Source organism: Anastrepha ludens, chromosome X (assembly GCF_028408465.1).
Source record: "Anastrepha ludens isolate Willacy chromosome X, idAnaLude1.1, whole genome shotgun sequence".
Classification (NCBI taxonomy): domain Eukaryota; kingdom Metazoa; phylum Arthropoda; class Insecta; order Diptera; family Tephritidae; genus Anastrepha; species Anastrepha ludens.
The window spans coordinates 89,486,900-89,502,304 of record NC_071503.1 but is presented as its reverse complement, the minus strand read 5'-3'; the positions used below and the strand labels follow the sequence as shown (position 1 = coordinate 89,502,304).

General features: G+C 34.1%; 1 protein-coding gene and 1 long non-coding RNA gene across 4 annotated transcripts in view; one reads left to right on the top strand and one right to left on the bottom strand.

Annotated features, from left to right (window-relative positions):
* LOC128870423 (protein Gawky) overlaps positions 1–12,545 on the bottom strand; it is a 165,759-nt gene extending 153,214 nt beyond the window's left edge. For 2 of the 3 annotated variants that reach the window (XM_054113037.1, XM_054113039.1), the window contains exon 1: positions 11,832–12,545. The gene's annotated coding sequence lies outside the window, so the exon portion shown is untranslated. Of the gene's footprint in view, positions 1–11,823 lie in introns of all 3 variants that reach the window. The other variant, XM_054113038.1, reaches the window with a different exon arrangement.
* Positions 12,546–14,050: 1,505 nt separating this feature from the next.
* LOC128869246 (uncharacterized) lies at positions 14,051–14,906 on the top strand. The gene is made up of 3 exons (XR_008455243.1): positions 14,051–14,190; positions 14,264–14,675; positions 14,756–14,906. It is a non-coding gene; the product is annotated as an uncharacterized LOC128869246 (long non-coding RNA).
* The last annotated feature ends 499 nt before the right edge of the window (positions 14,907–15,405 follow it).

Below are 15,405 nucleotides of genomic sequence, written 5' to 3'. Positions count from 1 at the left end.
AACATACAACTCATCGAAACTTAAAAACAATGATATTAAGCGTATCACAAAAAATAATAAAGTAATTAATAGCCAAATATTACGGTTTATAAGTGTATTGTATTGCTTCGATCAGTTTTACAAACGGGTCCTCATGCATAGAACTTTTTTCGCATGGGCGGCTTTCGGCCGCGCTTCAAAAAAATAACCCTCATCAGTCCCACTCCGGCTACGCAATCCACAGTATTTTTGCGTAGAACTCCTTTCCGAGTTAAAACTATTGAGTCCAAAATTAAAACGTCATATGCGTGTATGTAGTAAGGAGGCACAATAACCGCCATCCCCATCATTAACACTAAACTCAAATACTTAATTTTTTTTTCATTTGCAGGCATCCGGCAACACCATACTGTTGTCATTCCAGTCTTCTTCGTATTCGCGTTTAAAATTGGATAGTTACTGTTTGGACAAAATTCACCAAATATACACTTACACGCGTGTTTTTACTTATTTTTATCCTTATATTCGAATTATTTTTATTAAAATTAAATGCAAATGCATTTGTCCATACAATCACTTTCCAATTTTAAACTCGAATAAGAAGAAGATGGGAATGACAACAGTAGGGTGTTGCCGGATGCCTGCAAATGAAAACAAAAATATAAACAAAAATTAAGCATTTGAGTTTAGTGTTAATGATAGGGAACATCTGTGCATACCAAGTTCGTTTTTATTTCAGGTGCATGGGAACACCAACTTTTCGTTAAACTACAGAACTTTAACATTAAATGACTTAAAAACTATAAACCTCCAGCGGGTGCGGTTTTAAGTTTAAAGATGGGGATATACACCTCTATCGGCCCCTTTTAACATTTTTTTGCAAAGCAATACACATTATACTAAACATTTCCCCTCTTAATACCTTAACAATACCAAGCAGCTTTGGTTAATTTGTCGATCAGCTTTCAAACACTATAGACATTTTTATTAACCATACTTTTTTATTAAAAAAAAAATAGTGAAGTTTCACCCCTAAGTGTATTTACTTTCACGTATTTAGTGATTGAAGAGAAAACATTATAAGTGTTCTTCGTTAATAATTTTTCAGCGCTGAGAAAAATCATGGTGATTCTGCAGTTTAGCCACTTCTGCTAAAATCGATCGTTCGGAGTGTAATTTTTTGCTAAAACGATGCTTCTCAATCCCAAAATCAATATTTAAGTGGCGGAGACTTCGTGGAACTCCATTCAGAAAGCAAAAATTAGTCACAATCATCCTTTTGTAATAAGTTAAATTTTTGTCCCGAATGATTCTCGTATGAATCGAGGCCATAAGTGAGCCTCTCCGATTATAAAGGGTGGTTAAATTTCAAGGGCCGATGTTGAATGTGAACCACACCTAAACGTCAACGACACTGTTGGACTTCTTTCTTTGGGGTTATTAAAAAAAAAAAAAGTGTACGTCGATAATACACTTCGGGAATTCTGCTGTTTCCGTGACGCCGCAATCTTATGGCGGATTCTTATAGAACTCGACAAAAGAAAACGAAACGAAGGAGTAAAATTTTTTGATATCTCGCTTAGTTTTCGAGATATTGAATAAAAATACTGTGGATTGCGTAGCCGGAGTTGGACTGATGAGGGTTATTTTTTTGAAGCGCCGCCGAAGGCCGCCCACGCGAAAAGAAGTTCTACGCAAAACTACTGTGAATTGCGTAGCCGGAGTTGGACTGATGAGGGTTATTTTTTGAAGCGCGGGATATCGAAAAATTTTATTTTGTCTTATCTCGCCGAATTCTATCGAAACTAAAGAAAAAATTATTATTATTATTTTTTATTTAATATCTCGAAAACTAAGCGAGATATCAAAAAATTTTACTCTTTCATTTCGTTTTCTTTTGTCGAGTTCTATAAGAATCCGCCATTAAATTGCGGCGCCACGGAAACAACAGTATTGCCCACACTTCTTATGACTAAACTCCTTTACTTGTTCCAATAATTAAAATACATGGCTAGGACCCCTTACTATGCCCCGTCACTTGTTTTGAGAGAAATATTACGAATTTCCAATGAAATTCACAGGAGATGTTGATTTAGTGCTTATTTTGCTAAAACTAGCACCAACACTATTCAGTTAATAATAGTTTTTAAGTTATTTGTTAATAGAATTTGTCTTTTACCTTCACCAAATTTTGATACAATAAGTGCACTTATCACATTTATTTTCATATTGTAATTATTAAAACTGTGTAACGCGTTTCTAACACTTTTTATTGATATATACCATAAATTAACAATTTTTTTTTTTTTGTGCTTTGATGAAGTTGGCGGGAATGACTTCCACAAATCGCCAGGGTTTTCAACGTAGGGAGATTACTGGTGTGTATGTAAAAAGATTCACTTTAAAATGTGATATTAGCATCATGAATAAAAGCAATTAATGACGTGATGGGGGTGTATGATTTGTGGTTAAGTGCAAATTTAAATGCGGATTCAAAGTCCTTATGGGTGTTGAATATGTGATATTTGGATCTTAGATGAGTAAGGAGGTTGCAATCAAAAGTTTGGTGTGTGTAGGAGTCGGTGTCGCCGCATCTGCAAAGTGGTGTGTTTACAACTTTGATTTTATGCACCTACGATGATTCTATTACACAATTTGATATCTGGAACGTCAAGGTTGAGACCTTTAAACCATGGTTTAGATGGAATTTTGTCAGTCAGTTTGTGATAGAGGTTGGGATTATTTTGTGAGAACTCATTAAACCTGTGAAACCACTCCCTGCAGATGTTTATTTTGATATTTCTGAGTGCTTCATCAACCGTGAAATTTATTTCTAATGGCAGCCCTGTGTCGACGGCCTCTTTTGCAATAGAGTCAGCTTTTTCATTTATTTGAATACCAGAGTGGCCCGGCTTCCAAATAATGTGAACATTTTGGAGTTTGTACTCTAGGATTCTGCGATTTAGTAGGCCAGCGCAATAGTTGTTTGAGTTATCTTTTGCTAAGATTTTGCAAGCGGTTAGACTATCAGTAAAGATTGCAAGGCTTTCTTCATTGTGCCCATGAGCTATGTCAGTAGCCTTCAGGATGGCCCAGAGTTCCCCAAAGGTAGACGAAGTTGTAAGGTCTATTCGGAATTTGTGTTCTGTCTCTCTAAGTACATCAAAAACAGCACAGCCGACGGCCTGATGGCCTACAGAAGCGTCGGTTGCCAATATGCTAAATCCATTCCTCTTATACCAATTTATCTTTTGAGCAAATATAGCTTTCATTTCAGGCGCGGATACCTGATATTTGACGTTGGGGAGCGTCTTTAGATCAACTTTTAAACCTTTATGTCTGGCGAAGGGATCGGGATATTTGGTATTTAAGAAAACACCTGAGAATTTTTGAAAGACAAGGTTATAACTTGTTTTAAGGCCAGGATTTCTCTCAATTGAATTGAATAACTCTTCGTTCGTTTGTTTGAGCTTTAGAATTTCTTTCGCTGTCAACCACCAGGATCTCTCCTCAGGTGGGAGTTCATGTGCCACTGCATAGAGAAGGGACACAGGGGTTGAGGGAGGAACTCCTGGACACCTGCGCAGGAAGGTGTTCTGGAATGTTGTGATTTTTTTTACAGTGGTCTTATTGGCCTGCGCCGTGGTGGTTCTGCAATATTCTAGTTTGGATCTGACAAAGCTTCTGTAGAATTTTAGTGCAGCTTCCGTGTAGTGTAGTGGTCCCTCACAGCTAACGAGTTATTTAATGACCCTCCCCAAGAACTTCAACTTGTTTACTTGTGGTACTGCACAGTTGTTATGTTCAATGTTTACCGTCTTCCTGTTGCCTTGAGCAATATACATTACTTTGCATTTATCAATATTAAAGGATAAGTTCAGGTAATTTGCAGTATCTGCAAACCTCTTTATTTTATGGCGCAAATTGGCTTCTGCGATCTCAAAGTCTTTATTGTGAGAGATTAGAGCAAAATCATCAGCGAATTGGAACACTGAGGTTTTATCATCTTGTACTGAGTGTAGCCATTTGGTGTAAACATTGAACAGAACTGGGGACAAGCAGCTTCCCTGCGGTAGCCCATCCTCCACAATAGTCGACTCCTTGCCTAGTTTCAGAACCCGTTTCGACAGAAAGTCGCAGATCCAGGATGTGTAACTGCGCTGGCGATTGTAGATGCAAATAATTTGGTATTTTAATAAAAGTTGATATGGTTTACAAATTAAATTAAAAATTACGCCATTTAAGCAAGGAATTTCTGTCGCATTGAGCTTCAAAGTTTCGTAACGTCACGCCATATTGTAAGTAATTTTCTCGATAGGTGATGGCTTTTTCTGAATTATAATTCAATCATGTCTTATGTAGATGGATTCTTCGAGTAACTGTAAAAAATACTCAAAGTGCTATAGGGAAAAACTAAAAACTGACCCATTGAGGCGGGAGAGAAGCCGTTTAAAAGCAAAAGAGAGGGCATCAAAGCACAGAAAAAGGTTAGAATCCAGCAAGAATAAAAGTGATGCAATAAGAAAACAAAATTGTAAAAGACAACAAGCATTTCGCCTGAGAAAGAAAAATGAATGTGCAAAGAATATAGCCCAGAAGCCAATCAGCCCTATAAATGCAGGCAAACAATAGGAAAGGCATTAAAAAAAACCAAAACTGCTTTGCCGGCCGACCCACAGAAAAGAAGGTATATTGTTGATTTGTTATACAAAAAATATGGTACATTATCATTGAAGAACGAATCTAAATCGGCAATGCAAGAAAAAAAAAACAGTTTGTCGTAGACTTTTACTCAAGAGATGATATTAGTGTCCAAGCCGCAGGTAGAAAGGACACATTGATTGTCGATGGGGAAGAAGTGGCCAAGCGTTTTATGGTGCTATCTGTTGCTGAGTCGTACGAACTCTACAAATTGGAGAAAACTACTAACTTCGTTTCTGCATTTTACGAATTGCGACCAAAACATGTGCAACTATCATGCAAGATACCACATATTATGTGTGTTTGTAAGCATCACGCCCATTTTGCATTTGTTTTGGAAAGCAGTGCGGATTTTATAAAATCTTTTTCATCCAACTTTGAAAAATTTCTCGAATCTGTTTGTTGCAACATTAAAAACGAAAAATGTATGATGAAAAAGTGCAAACCTTGTGTTCAGGATGTAAGAAATGAATTAATGCCCTTAAAATATTAGCCATTGATGGATGAATCTGTTAAATGGAAACATTGGCGCAAAGTTGAAGACTGCATTGCTTTGACATACACCGAAGGATCTTTGTCTGATCTTTTGTACGAACTAGATGCCCAGTTACCTTTGTTTAAACGCCACTTTTTTATTAAACATTCCTAACAAAACTATTTCGAAAACAAAAAAATGGCATTAGCTCCGACGATCTAATTCTTCAAATTGACTTCGCAGAGAATTATAGGTTAACTTGTCAAAATGAGGTGCAAAGCGCACATTTTAGCTACCGTCAAGTTACCATTTTCACTTGCGTTGCTTGGCTGGTTGGGGAAGTAAAATCTTACTCTATAATCAGTGACAAACTCACTCACAATAAATTCGATGTGTGCTGTTTTTTAACAAAACTTGTAGATATAATCAAAAAAGAACATGGGCAATTTCAAAATATTTACAATATATTTTTTCGGATGGAAGTAGCTCTCAGTTTAAAAATAAGTATATTGCGCGAAGCCTGCCAGATTTTGTTTTTGAATTTGGTTGCAAAGTTTTAGAGTGGAATTATTTTGCAACTTCTCATGGTAAAGGTGCGGTCGATGGGGTAGGAGCAACGATAAAACGAAAAGTTTGGCAGGTAACAAAAACGAAAAATATAATTTTGGATACTGCAGTTTCTTTTTACCAATGTGCTCGAAATCATATATTTGGAGTTAACTTAGTTTACATTCCCACACAGCAAATAGAAGAGTTTTCTGTTTTGCTAATAGAAAAGTGGAATGAGTTGCCGAAAATTTCTGGAATATATAAAATTCATCATTTATCAAGCAGCGAAGACAGGCAAATAAAAGCAGCCGAGACTGCGTTTTCACATAAAAGTGTTGTATAATAATAAAATTAACTTGGAATATTTAAATAAACAAAATCGTATTTTAGAAATAAAATTCATGTTTTATTTTTAAACGTCAAAAGTTATGTGCCTATTTATTTGGTTTATTTTCTCAAAACATCAAAATCACAGCGCTAACCCGAATTGAATATCTACATACACCCCTTCTATTTGAAATTTCTAAAAAAAATGTAAAAATTGGTATATCAAAACAAAAATAATTTATATAAATTTCAGTAACATAACGTCAGGTAACGTCACGCCAGAGACTTTGTGTGGTAAAAAAAACCGAAACCATTTTTTTAACATAGGAAATTGGAATGTGAACCTTAAATATTTAAATATCCTGACAAAAAGTTTCACTCGAATAGTTCTACAAAATTCGAAGAATTATGCTTTTTTAAAATTCAAGATAAGGGGGACTTCCGTGTTTTGTAACGTCACGCCAGCCTATATATTAGCTTATATTATTTAATGTTGTTAATAAATGTCGGTAACTTGTTTACTAAAATAAAGTCCCCTTTATTACAATGCAACTATGCATATAAAATTTTTCGAAATGTTAAGTAAAGCATTTTTTTTTTTGACATTTAGTCATACAAATGTCACGTCACGCCAGTTTGGAAATACCCATATAGGGAAAATTTGGAATTAAAAATCGCGCGGTTTTTTATTCCAAACTTTCGTCTGCGGCGCAATTCTTCTTTTTTTTAATTAAAACATATGTACAGTGTACGACAAAACTAAAGCACGAAACTTCCCATACCACCACAATCAGAAAATAAACTTTCCAACAAATAGTAATGGCAAATCTTTTTATTGTATTTAGAAGAGGACACATTGGTTATTGTGTAAAAAAAAAATTATGCAATAAACTTCATTCTAAACTTAAATATTAATTCAAACATAAAAGTAGTATTAAATATGCCGCGACAAAACTAAAGCACATTGGTATATACTTATAAAGAAAAGTTGGTTCTTCTAATATTTCGTAGCGAAGCCCTTGTTTTTCAATACCGCTGCACATCTTCGTGGCATAGACTCAATCAAATTATTTAAAATATCTATGGAAATGCTTTCCCAAGCTCGTTCTACCTGAGCAAACAGGGAGTCCTTGTTTTTGCAGTTTTCGCGTTCTATTTTCCGATCTACAATCTCCCATAGATTCTCTATGGGGTTGAGATCGGGTGATTGTGCAGGCCACTGCAATACCTTAATTTTATTGGCAACAAACCATTCTTTCACACATTTAGCGGCATGCTTAGGATCATTGTCCTGCTGGTATATCCAACTCAGTGGCATTTCCTCCTCAGCGTGGGGCAGCATAATGGTCTGGAGAATGTCTTTGTACACAAATCTGTCCATTATGCCATTAATTCTATGAATTGGACCCACTCCATTGCCGGAAAAACAGCCCCACACCATTACGCTGCCTCCACCATGCTTTACAGTACCTTTACAGTAACATGGGCTTAAACGTTGCCCTTTAGGTCTGCGTACAAGCTTCAGTCCATCAGAATTTTGGATGTTGAACTTGGATTCATCAGAGAAAAGGACGGTTCGCCACTTGCTGATGGTCCAGTTCATATGCGCCTTCGCGAATTCGAGTCGTGCTCTCCGATTCTTTAATGAAATGAAAGGTTTTTTAGCACTTCTATACGTTTTGAAGCCGCCTTCGACAGTTCTTCGCTGAATGGTTCTAAGGCTAACGGGCAATGATAATTCACTTCTCAGGGATCTCGCCGATATAAAGGGGTCTTTCTGGACCTTTCGGATAATTAATTTATCCTCACGAGTAGTTGTTTTTCGGGGCCTACCACCTGAATGTTTGGTTTCAAAGGAGCCGGATGACCGAAAACGACTTATTGTGCGGGAAACTACGCTGTGATGAATCTTGAATTTTCGAGAAATATTGATAACTGATTCACCGCCATTAAATTCATCTATAATTTTTTCACGTAATACCGAGTTATACTTGTTTCGGGCCATTTTTAACGTTTTTTTTATTTCTTTAGCTCGAAAATGTAGTAAATGCCGCTAAAACCACGCAATAACACTGATAATGCTTTGCTTATGCTTGACGTATAATATTTTAAATCCTAACGGTTCTCATTAATAACTAACTGCCAGCTATGGATAGAAAGAGGGAGTTGTGCTTTAGTTTTGTCGCAGCAAGTTTTTGCACTTGCTTTGTTTTTGCACATAACAGTACTATTTTTCCGTTAAGAAACTGGAATATTGTATGTTTGTATCATATATATTTGTTATTATCAGATTAAGAAAAAACAATTGAAGGATATAAACATTTGTTGTCTTTTTTTAACTTAAAGAGTTCAAGAGGGACTTCGTGCTTTAGTTTTGTCGTACACTGTATATTTAATATTAATAACGTTTTTTTTTTTAAATAAAATATATGTATAAATAGATATGTATATAAAATATTAATATTTGATATTTTTTCGAATAAAACAATATATGTATGAAATATTAATAAACTTTTTTTTTGTTTGAATACAAATCTAAATACACCCACCAAATACCAATCCGTAAACTCAAAATGCATACAATCAAACATACTTTACTAAAAATCAAGCATTAACCCTTAACTGGTATCGTAAATTTGACTAACGAAACTAGTATCGTGGGGGCCGCGCGGCCCCCTATTAAAATTAGATTCTAGGATACAAATGTCTACAATTTTTTTCAAGAATTATTTTGATAGGACAAATAACAAGCTTGTTTTATGAAATTAATAAGTTTTTATTCATATACTTCTTTTAACTTATTTACTACAAGAGATCACAAAATTTGGATAATTTTTTGGTATTTTTTTCTTACCACTATAAAAATAAAAAAAACTATTATTTCGAAAGTCTTTAGCTAACACATGTATGTTTTCTTATTTCTTATAAAATCAGCTTTGAAAAAATAAACTAAAACATAAGTATTTCAACGTATAGTGGGGGTATAGTGAGGTCTGCACGGCCCCCGCAACGTACGTAGCTCCGCTCTGGTAAAAGCTTCAGCGCCGAACGTCCGACACCCGCCGCGTGTCGCGACGTAATGAGATTACTCAAAATGGCAGCCGCGTAATATGCGCAGTTTTTAAGAAATTCAAAAAAATAAAACGCGTGGGGTCTGCGCGGCCCCCACGATACCAGTTAAGGGTTAATATATATATGCATATAAATATAGATATGTATCCATAAAAATACCTATATATATATATATATTTAATTTCCACATAATGCCCCATGAATTTAAAAAAAGGGGGTAGAGGGGGTATTCTACTTTCTAAAAGTGAAGACCTCCCCTGGCGCGTGGCTATAGTTTTTAAGTTATTTGCTTTCAAAATTTGTAAAATTAACCAAGAATTCTCCTATTTTGGTTATTTCAACAAGCAGAAGTGCTGCCAGGTTTACAACCTCTAAGGTGTATATATTGAGTTCATAAATATATATAAATACAATATCGATATGATTTTCGAAATACAGTTCAGCTTCACGTAAAATTCCTACGCGAAAAGGAGTACTACGCAAAAATACTGTGGATTGCGTAGCCGGAGTTGGACTGATGAGGGTTATCTTTTTGAAGCGCGGCCGAAGGCCCCCCACGCGAAAAGGAGTACTACGCAAAAATACTGTGGATTGTCTAGCCGGAGTTGGACTGATGAGGGTTATTTTTTTGAAGTGCGGCCGAAGGCCGCCTACGCAGAAGAAACTTTTACGCAAAAATACTGTGGACAGCATAGACGATTTTTTATTCCAAATTTTCGGCTGCGGCGCTTTTTTTTTCTTTTTTTTAAATATATATATGTATATATATATATCATATATTCATAATATAGTGAAAATTTGGAATTAAAAATCGCGCGATTTTTTATTCCAAATTTTCGCCCGCGGCCCTTTTTTTTTTTTTCTTTTTTTTTTAAATATATATATGTACAATATATATATATATCATATATTCATAATATAGGGAAAATTTGGAATTAAAAATCGCGCGATTTTTTATTCCAAATTTTCGCCTGCGGCGCTTTTTTTTCTTTTTTTTTAAATATATATATGTATATATATATATCATATATTCATATTGTAATATAGTGAAAATTTGGAATTAAAAATATATATATCATATATATATATCATATATTCAAAATGCATACAATCAAACATACTTTACTGAAAATCAAGCATTAATATATATATGTATATAAATATATACATATATCCATAAATATACCTATATATATATATATATATATATATATGAATAGACGTATATAATATAGAAATAATTTGTAAAATTTTGTATTTCTATTCATTTATTATCTTCTAAAATTGTTTATTTATACGATGTCTGGCAGCACTTCGGCTGGTTGTAGTAACCAAAATAGGAGGATTCTTGGTCAATTTTACAATTTTTAAACTCAAATAACTTAAAAACTATAAGCCGCCGCCAAGTGAGGTTTTCACTTTTAGAAAGTAGAATCTACCCCCCCTTATACCCTTTTTTTTAAAAGAGGCGGGGGACCAAATGGGTATTTTCCCCAACTGATTAGTGCTGCCCTCTATTGGCTATCACCAGCTGTCGGTTTGCTAATGCTATGGTAATAAAGATTTCTCACTTACACTGCGAAATACATCATACACACATATTTGGCAAGTTTGACATTTTACAACTTTCTATTTGCGTTAATAATATTTAATAGTAAATTCAGATAGATGTGCCCATAATATATTCTGAGCCTGTTTGTAAATACTATATATCCTATTGGTGGAATTTTCAAATTTTTCAATTTCAATCATTGATAATATTTAAACTACATGCAGAATCTTTTTTTCACCACTTGAATATTAACTTTGGCACTGAAACACATTGTTTTAGCCAAAAAATGCACTCCGAAAGGTCGATTTTAGCAGAAGTGGCTAAGCTGCAGAATTACCGAGAATTATTAAGGAAAGTTCAGCTTAATCGAAAAAATCTTAAAATTATTTAGCGAAATATTTCTCGGTTAAAATATCACCATACAAACACTTACTAAATTAACGAAGCATTTGCCACATCTTCTGTTATCACTAAAATTCTAGACAAAGCTTAATCTCAAATAATCAATTGGCATGCACACAGAAAGGAATGTTTAGGATTTGCATGGTAACTTCGAAAGTTTTCAACCTGATCTACGACAATTCAAATTTAGTGATGACAACACTTGTAACAAATATACTCAAAAAATGCAACATCATATAGGCAACACTGGGAAAACATTTGCAGGAATTTAGTTCGTAAAGATTGGTTGGGGTTTATTAATTTTTTCTGAAGTCTATATAAAAGGTATACATGGCTTTTATACACTATCTGCCTTGCTTACTCTGCACATTCATACCCTTACACCAAAATCCGAGCAGTAGACAGATAATATATGCATGCATGAGATAACCCCTTGTGCATATTATAAAGCCTAAAATAAAAGTTAAATAAACATATATGCTCATAAGTAAGTGTATAAATGTGTGTATATATATAAACGTATATACTCAAAAATTTATATAAATGTATATACATATAAATTAATACAGATATATATATACATATAAATCTATATATATTTATTTATATATCTATATAACATTGTTGGCAGTAGTTAAAAGCGCTCGCCGGGCACTAAAAAAAAAAACCTTGTTAGTAAACTAAAATAACTATATTATAAATTAGATAGAAATCTGAGGAACGGAAATAAATAAAGCAAGATGCATGAAAAGAGTGTAACACTTACATACGTACTTGTATTACAACGGGATGCAAAACTAGTAGGTTGTAGAAAATCTCACGATTGTTGTTCTTGTATTTATTTCGCAGTCTTTATTCTTTGCGCTTACACCTTAATATATACATACATACCAAGGTGTAGATATGTGTAAGTATATATGAACTGTTTATATTACATCCACTATTTTTAACGTGTGAACTGCCTTACCATTCACAAATAGGAACGAGTTAAATAATAATAATAAAAAAAAGAGAACTTGCAATTTCTAGCATATATGCCCGAGAAAAAATTTTAGTTTTAGCAGCCTTAGATTAATATTTTCCCCATTTGTTATATTGTTGACTTTGCCCACTTGAACACACTTCCTGGTCTTAAAAGTTGAATACTCTTATTTGATGACATTTCTGTCTTTTACATTAAAACTGAAATTTTTAGTCTTATTCGTAACCACGACACGACGCATACACAAAATAAATTTTTATTAAAAAACGATTCCCTTAGCCGATTGACCAACTGTCGAAAACGAAGCAAAACGACAGCGCACGGCGTCCAAGCGGAATACAATCGCAAATTTGCGAAAACAGTTGATTTACCGATTGGATTCAGAAAATGTAAAAAAAAACAACGAATTAATAATAATAAATTTAAAAACTCTTAATCTATAAGTTTTCTTCTTGTCCGATGCAATTAAACGACTCCGCTATTTCCTCTGCAACAAAAACCGAAAAACTTACGACGTTGTAATGGCAAACAGTGACGCACGTACCCAAGCCGTCCTCTTTTTGCGTGTTCATATGCTCGCTTATTTCACTCTTACACACATTGGGTTGTTTCCATGGTTGCCACTTTCACAAATTTTTAGTAGTGCATACTCACGATGTAGAGAATACTGAATAGGCCGCTTCCGAAAACCGCTACTTTATTGTTGGCGAATTTGACAGTTGAGCGATGACGGTACACAAAATAAGTTACTCTTTGTGCATGAATGTATGAACGTGCAGATGTATTTCTGCACCGCTGATTCGATACTTATGGCTTTCCACTCATTTTCCCTTATTCTTCCTCTTCTTTTTGTCTGCTTAGTTTCTGTAGTGACGTACGTCACATACTCGAACGTACAGTCATACTCACATACAATACTTTTAACGAAAGTTAAAATACATACTCATAAAGTGCGTTCACTTCTGCAGTTGTTACCACTAAATTCACAAAAATTATTCTACCCTGTTTTGAAAGGTTTTTGCTAATAGGAATCGGTATATTTATAGGAATTTGGTGGAATATTTCATTGTTTCTGGTTTGTATTATAATTACTATCGTTTTAAAAAAGGCAATTATAATACGTTCACATATAAGTCGATTATCTATTTTTTTTCGTGCTTAACCTCAGTACGTAATTTAGAAGCGAGATTACCCATACGAAATTTCTCTCCCGAAATCTGAGATTATAAAATAATCCTAGGTTATTGCCATAGTTTTTTGCAACCTGCGTATTCTGTATGATAAATAATTATTTTTACGGATTTAAAGAGAAACGTCTGAGTAAAAACTAAATAAAATGGATGCCGGCAAAGAAAACACGTTTGTACGTAATGCCTAATTACCAATATTACATAATTCTAATAAAATGTTTGTTAGGTATTATTAACCATACATTCATTTAACAGAAATAAAGCCTATGTCCATAAACGATTTGTTCTCTTATTACCTTCATAAAATGTAATACCGAATTTAGAATGCGTATTGCTACCATAATTTTTTGAAACCTCAGTAATCAGTGTTTACGGACTTCCTCCAATTACGCAATTAAATTAGCTATTCCCTATTGGTTCTCCTTGCCTTTTCTTTATATCGTTAATAATAATTAAATAAACCAAGAACTCCAAAATATTCCACCAAAGGCATTTATGTATGTATACAGGCTTTTTTTCTGTAATATGATTACATAACGAATAAAATCTACCCAAATTTTACTAGAGGTTTGTCGATAAACCTCTTATATCTTTGCCTTTGTAAAATAATTATCTATGTCACAGATAATACATAGTTGTACAGCAATAAGTATATTTATAATCTGAGACTATATTATAATCTATAATCTAGTATAATTATATAACCTCCATTGAAATATACGGCAAAAATTGTTATCTAAAATCTACGGAATTGTTGCCATACGGTCGACTCTGCCACCATTTTTAAGGTTCAGTGCAGTTTATAAATAACACAAACTGTAACCCTGAAATGCAATCAGCTGTTTTTTCGCGCGCTAATCAGACAACGAATTGCAGACATTTTTGGTGGACAGTTTAAAATAAAAAAATAAAAGAATGCTAGCTAATGAAGAAAGTCCTATTAGCAGCAAAACAGTTACAGGTAAAATGAGAATGTTTTGACTTTTCTATCAAATGTGAAAAATGCTAATTATTTAAACGATCCTTTTTGGAAGTATGGACGAAAGGCGAAACGAGACTTCTGCTGAGTAAGTACGTCTCCTATTTGCCGGACATTGGTCCCTTCAAGCAGTTAAAGACAAAAAAGGACATGTGGATGAAAATTGGCGCAGAGTTCGATGGGAAAAGTTGGAAGCAGTGTGAAGAAAGGTATAAGACCATCATGAAACGTAAAAAAGTGGCAGTAAAAATAAGTAGCCAATGTATGATAAAAAAAGAGGTCGCAGCAAAAGAAAAGCAAAGAAAGAGGAAAACGCTCCAAGAAACTATGTTAGAAATTGCTGCTAGGAAGGAGAAAGCCAGAGAGAAGCGGCACAAGTAAAGAATGGAGAAAGCTGCAAGAATCGAAAGCCTTTTGGAAAAGTGCATCCGTGAAAATAAACCAGCTTGAAGCTGTGGGCGTGTGAGGTAAGTTATTAAAGCCGGTTTGAATTGTGTATGCTGCTTATGATCCATTAAATGTTAATTGAAATATTTTGGTTTTGCAGGCTTCTGTAATTTAGTATAAAATGGGAGGAAGTGCCTTTCGTTCCTGGCCCAACGTTTCGCCTATTTATTTTTTACTTTGTACCTGCTTGAAGCAAATAAATATGATCTCCCTTATTTTCAATAAATACAATATATAAAACAAAAGAAAAAGTAGTTTTTTAATATTTATTGAAGTTTCTTTCAAGGTATATCTCGTTAATGCAATTAGTGCATTCGAAAACTGTGCTAGTCCAAAATTTTACATATTTGGTCTCTTCATTGACTGGCCTTAAAACGATACTTAGCTGTTAATATTGTACAAATAAGAGGAAATGCCGAACGAAGTTAAAAATAATTTTTTGATTTCATCGGGACCTTAATTTTGAACATTTACTGTTTTTGAACTAACCTATTCAATGTTGCTAAGTAGAAAATTTCCGAGTTTCATAAACAAATTTAGGTACTTTAAAAAAACATGTCAAAATAGTGACTTTATTTGGCTTCTTTTTATTTCGCCCAGCTCAGTAAGAACAGTGTCGCTTACTTCGAAAGGAAAATGTTGTTCCTGAACGGAAGCAGGATCAACGCAGTATTCTTTTTTCTCTATAAAATCTTGTTTGTCTATGCAAATATGAAGTACGCAGCATGCTAGTATAAATTTCGCTGTAGT